Below are 6,288 nucleotides of genomic sequence, written 5' to 3' on the forward strand. Positions count from 1 at the left end.
TAAGGTTTCATATACCCCTACCCTGTAGGATTCATTCTGAGATCAGGTCCTGTCTGGGTCTAGGGATCTATGTCCAGTGTTAGAATTTGCTGGGAATCAGACGGCAGATGAAGCAAGCTGAGATGGACCATTTGGCAGAGGCTGAAGATGTTTTCGTAGCTGTTACATGAGTAGGGTAGAGGGCAAACTGACAGCGGGCATGGTCAATGTGCTCAATGTCTTACCATGCATGGGCCGATCCCTGTAGCAGGCTCTGTCCTGTCCAGAAAGATGCTGACATCCAGTGCAGAACCAGAAGTCCTGCTGGAGGCTTAGCGCTGGACTGATTCTCAGAATAGACTCCCTTGAAGTGAAGAAGTTTAAGGATGGGAGATATGGGCTGTGGCCATTGCTGGGTCTGGGGACAAGAGAGAACTTGTCTGTAGTAAGAGAAACTGCTGCAACTGAGTAAGAAGGAACAGGAACTAGCAACTGAGCAAGACTTCTGCCGTACCGTGTCAGGATTCTGGCCCTCCTGAGCCCAAGGACCAGCTACATGCTGCAGCTGTTTTCTGGGACACCCTGTTGTTTACAAAAAGAGAGGCCTGGGCTAATATCCACTCATCAGTGAGTGTGTAGCATGTGTGTTCTTTTGTGACTGGGTTACCTCACGCAGGATGATATTTTCTAGTTCCATCCATTTGCCTAAGAATTTCATGAAGTCATTGTTTTTAATAGCTGAGCAGCGCTCCATTGTGTAAATGTACCACATTTTCTGTATCCATTCTTCTATTGAGGGGCATTCGGGTTCTTTCCAGCTTGTGAGCAGGGGTAGGGGGGTTTTCAGAAGGGAAACGAGGAAAGGGGATAACATTTGAAATGTAAATAAATAACATCTCTCTCTTTTTTTTTAAAGAGCCCTAACTTTGAAGAAGGTAATTTCTACACTGCCATTTTCTTCACACTGAGTGACACAGAGAGCCCCTGTGAGGAGAGACGGAGCAGAAGTCTGAGGTCAAAAGCTACAAAGAGTTTGCTGACCTCTGGGTATAAGATGACTCATCCCTTGCAAGCTTAAAGCTGTACCACCCTGATTCCCCACCGAGGTCAAGGTCAAGGGTGCAGGCAATGTAATGAGTTCCATCGCTCAGGGTACAAATACAAACTCAGAAGTCGGCTAAGGAAACACCTGCCAGCTTGGGGAAGAAAGAAAAGACCACATTTTAAAAGGGAAGCAAAAACTAAAGCCAACAGCCCTCCCATTCAAAGGAAACTGTCTCCTGAAAAGGTAGCCTTATTCTCTATTACCTTGTCGTCTGCTTAGGTACAGAGCCTTGGTTAGTGTAGAAGAAGGCCATAGCTTATTTCCTGCTTCTCCTGGACTCGGACACACAGGAGGAAGCGGTGGGTTAGTGGTGTGCTGCTGCGGACTGCTGCTCGATTGTCTGCTTCTAGATTCTTTAACTGGTCAGCGAGGTTAAGAAGTTTGGCTTTGTAAATCAGCAGATCCTCTAACCTAGTGGTTCTCAACCGCCCTAACATCTCCGCCCTTGAATACCGTTCCTCATGGTGTGGTGACACCCCCCAAAACCATAAAACTATTTTTGTTTCTACTTCATAACTATCATTTTGCTACTGTTATGAATCGTAATGTAAATATCTGTGGTTTCCAATGGTCTTAGGCTATCCCTATGAAAGGGTCATTTGACCCCAGAGGGGTCTGGGTCCACAGGATGAGAACCATTGATCTAACAGGATGCAGGAACGACGGCTAGGTAACTAGTCTGTACTCCCACTTGTGTAATGAGCAGTGCATCTGGACAGGGGCAGAACACACGAAGGAAGAGTCATGTGGACACTGGCATGGCTTGAGGTGGGGGGAGCTGCTTCCTGGCATAGCTTCCATCCAAGTCTTGCTTTTCTTGGATTTCAAAGAGGACTCTGGGCTTCCTGGCATTGTTAACACCCCCTTTAGCACCGACAGACACACAGCACTCTGATTCTCTTGAACCCTCTCCTCTCTACGGCATTCGAGAGGATCCTCCCATTTCTACATCTCTGTGTCAAGGACTGGCTTCGATGCTGATTGTTTTGCTTTGTTTTTGTTGTTTTCAACAAGGTCTCATAGAGCATATTGGCTTTGAATGTCCTACGCAGCCTTGAACTCCTGAACTCTGAGTTTTGAACCTTGAAATTCCTAAATGGCTCTGGAGCGACAGGGAGGCTGTAGAACGCTGGTTTAACTTGAATTTAAACCAAGCTGAGTTCTAACGTATATGTACCTGAACTTCCTGGGTCTCTGGGCCCTGTTTATTCCTTTCACTGCAGAAGCTAAAGGCCTTCTTATCTCCAAGGTCTCTTGCAATCCTAAAATTGTTAAGGAGCGAAAGGTACCGTAGTGTCCTTAGAGTTATTCAGAGCCACATCTCACAGTTTATATCTAACCACTCAGAAGTAAGTCGTGCACTTGACACCTCTGTGAGCCTCTGCCCTACCTCTGCATTCTGCAGCAGCCTTCTTCCTCATCTCCCATGGTCCACATGACTTTGAGAAGCCACTCTGGCTTTCCCTGCCATTGTGGTCCACTTCTCCCACACTTGTGAATGTGGTTTCTTCTTGTTACTGGAGCCTTAGCTGAAATGCTGTTCTAACTGAAATAGCTGAATAAGTTGTCCTGGACTTCTCACCTTGACTACATACCTCCACCCCAAGCCAGATACTTCACATAACATCATATTTATTTCTTTACAGTGTTTATTGCCACAGAACTGTGTTCTGTCCTTACTGGCTTGTAATCACACTCCCAGCCCCAAAGTTCTACAATGGCGGGGAATTAGCCACGTCCTTTTTTGATCTATTGTAGAATCAGACTCTCAGGAACCTCCACAATGCCAACTCTGAAACAGAAGAGCTGCTTTTTCTTCTGAGAAGACCTGGCTGCCTGCTAAGCAGTGGCTTGAAGAGCATACATGCCAAGATTTCAGGCCCTTTTCGCTCCTTGGCTGTGTGGGTAAACAACCCACGTGAGTACATGTATATATTCTCCTTCCCGGCACCATGCAAGATGCCTGCTAGCTATAGCAACTTCATATTAGTTAAATGAATACATCAAAGTTAAGGAGGTTTCACTAGCTATAGTACAATGCAACATTTTAACCCTCCTCTTCAGTGAATTGCTACAAATGCTTCCACCAGGTCACCACTACCTCAGGCAAGAGACAGAAATTGTTGCCATTCCCTAGGAACATCCCTCTTTCTTCCCATGATCCCCTCTCTGACATTAAGGAACTATAGACCCATTTCATAAGACTTTCAAACTCATCTTAAAAATATATCCACATATCAAAATCAATACGAGTGGAAGGAAGAAGAGCAGGAAAGACAAACACCAAAACCAACAAGAATTAGTATATGAGGAGGCAATGTGTGGAGCAGAGTCTGAAGTAAAGGCCGCCCAGAGACTGCCCTACCTGAGGATTCATCCTATAAACAGTCACCAAACCCCGACACTACGACAAGAAGCGTGTACCAAAAGGAGCATGCCATGGCCGCCCAGAGACTGCCCTACCTGAGAATTCATCCTATAAACAGTCACCAAACCCCGACACTACGACAAGAAGCGTGTACCAAAAGGAGCATGCCATGGCTGTCTCCAGAGAGGCCCTGCCAGAGCCTTACAAATACAGAAGCAGAAACTAGCAACCAACTATTGGACAGGGCTTGGGGTCCCCAACGGAGGATCTGGAGGTGGTCCAGCGGAGCTGAAGGTGTTTACAGCCCCATGGGAAGAACAAAGACCTTGGACACCCAGACACCCTAAGACTCCCAGAGACTGAACCATCAACCACGGGGTACACATGGTTCCAGCCAAAAATGTGGCAGAGGAAGGCCTTGTTGGGCATCAGTGGGAGGAGTAGTCTTTGGTCAGATAAAGGCTCAACAGAGGTCCCAACAAAGGGAAACGGACAGGGGTGGGGTGGGAGGGGAGGTGGGAGTGTGTTGGGTAGAGGGGCATATACATGGAGGCAGGGGGTGGGAGAAGGGGTAGGGAATCTTTGGGGAGGGGGGCTTTTGGGAGGGGGAAATTGGGAAAGGTTTTACCATTATTGGCAATGTAAATGAAGAAGATACTCAATAAAATAAATAAATAAATAAATAAATAAAACAAAACAAAACAAAAAAAAAGAATTAGTATATGACCTAGTTAGTTGTTTTGTCCAATTGATATAAACTAGTCATTTGGGAAGAGGGAATTGAAATTGAGAAAAATGCCCACTAGACTGGTCTGTGCATAAGCCTGTGGGCATTTTACTGACCAGAGATTGATGTGGGAGGGCTCAGTCCTTAGAGCTTGGTGTTACCTTCAGGCAGGTGATATAAGAAAGGCGTAATAAACAAGAAGGAACAAGCCAGAAATGGTGGTCCTCTGTGGCTTCTGCTTCAGTTCCTGCCTCCAAGTTCCTGCCTGCTTCCTAGCCTGACTTCCTTCGATGCTGGACTGTGATGTAGAAGTGTAAGAGGAAACAGGCCCTTCCTTCCACAAGTTGCTTTGGTTATGATGTTTTATCACAGAGGTTGGAATCTGGCTGAGACAGAGGTAATTGGGTTTGACGGATCTGGCTTGACAGCCAAGACAAAGAGACACTGAATTTGCTCATCCTACAGGAAGGAATAAGTCACTTCCCCACAGGAGACAAAACTTCCCAGTACAAGATCCAAGGTCCCTCTCCTGGAGGCCATCAGACAGAAGGTTCTAGAAGATGATCAGAGAATGCCCTCAGTGACAGTTTCATACATATACATCAGGAACATTCACTTGTCTCTTTTATCTGAGCAACTTCCCATAAACATCCTTTTTTTTTTTTTTTTTTTTTTTTTTTGGTTTTTTTGGATTTGTTTTTTTTTGAGACAGGGTTTCTCTGTGTAGCCCTGGCTGTCCTGGAACTCACTCTGTAGACCAGGCTGGCCTCGAACTCAGAAATCTGCCTCCCTCTGCCTCCCAGAGCGCAGGGATTACAGGCGTGCGCCACCACCACCCGGCCCCATAAACATTCCTAGAGCAAATATTAATGTGTCTTCCATAATGAAGATAGTCTCAACTGGACTTTTCAGAGTCACGGAGAGGAAAAACAGTTCACAGGTTTTCTTTTTTTGGTGAGGATCTGAACTCTCAAATTAGATGTTTGCAGGTATTTGTTTTTGAGACCCAGGTGAGCATGTGGGTGGTGTAATGCTCAGTTATGAGACTTAAAAGGGTCTGGAAGAGGATCCCTGTCTAGATCAACCCCCCCCCCCACCAGCCTGGCGCAGGGCTGCTGGTGTGGGGGAGGAATCTGAGGAAAAGCCAGGATTTTTTTCCCCCTTAGGAAGTACTTTTGGAGCTGGGCCAACCCAAGCTGCAGCTTCATTGACATGTGAAATTTCTACAGAGTGGGACATTAACACTTTTAATATGAATGTGTCGGGGGTAGAGATTGATGGCTTTCCCAGTAATCCGAAGAAACATTTCAGTAAAGTCCTTGCAAGGCTGAGTTCTGAGTCACACCTCCCTTGCCTCATAATGGGGTTAGGAGGCACAGAAACAGATTCCTCTTTCCCTGATGGTTCCTGAATCAACTGAGAAACAGCAAAACAAAGTACTGGAGCAGAAGGAAGCAGAAACACATCTGTGGCTTGTGGCTGTAGGCAAATGGGTTTCCTGGGCCTTACCCTAGAATTAGATAGTCTTCCCCATACCGCCAAGGGTAACATCTGGGCAGCACAGGCTTCCATAAAGAACTGAAGGAGAAACAGAACATGTGGCCTCCAAATGAGTTGCTGCTTCCAAAGGAGGGGGGGGCAAGGACTTCTGCTCAGTTTTCACCCCCAAATCCACCAGCCAAGAAGGGTATGGTCAGAACAATTTTTAGCTGCCAGGATGGTCAGAATAATTAGCCCGTGTGTGAGTGACTACTGGGGTAAATCAGCCATAGAAGTACCACCGAAGCAATAGAAGGCGTGTTATAGCTCTGATATTGATCATCTAAATATTGCTGATTGAGCTTACATGCTTTTTTTTGAAAATGAATTAATTTAATGTATACCTCTTCCTTGCTCCCACTTCCTTGTTTTTGGTACTAGGGATAAAACCTAGGGCTTTGTTTTCTCACAAAGCCACCCAATTTGACTTTGCCCTTATCAGCATCCGTACCTCAGCCTGGAAAGTAACTGGGATTACAAGCCCACGCCACCAGGCCTGGCACAAACACTGTCTCACTCATATATATATATATATATATATATACACACACACACACACATACACACACA

General features: G+C 45.9%; 1 long non-coding RNA gene across 1 annotated transcript; it reads left to right on the forward strand.

Annotated features, from left to right (window-relative positions):
* Positions 1-518: 518 nt before the first annotated feature.
* Positions 519-3,945, forward strand: LOC127697436 (uncharacterized). Its single transcript, XR_007980464.1, has 3 exons — positions 519-606; positions 896-1,267; positions 2,843-3,945. It is a non-coding gene; the product is annotated as an uncharacterized LOC127697436 (long non-coding RNA).
* Positions 3,946-6,288: the final 2,343 nt, after the last annotated feature.

Source organism: Apodemus sylvaticus, chromosome 12 (genome assembly GCF_947179515.1).
Source record: "Apodemus sylvaticus chromosome 12, mApoSyl1.1, whole genome shotgun sequence".
In the NCBI taxonomy this organism is placed as follows: domain Eukaryota; kingdom Metazoa; phylum Chordata; class Mammalia; order Rodentia; family Muridae; genus Apodemus; species Apodemus sylvaticus.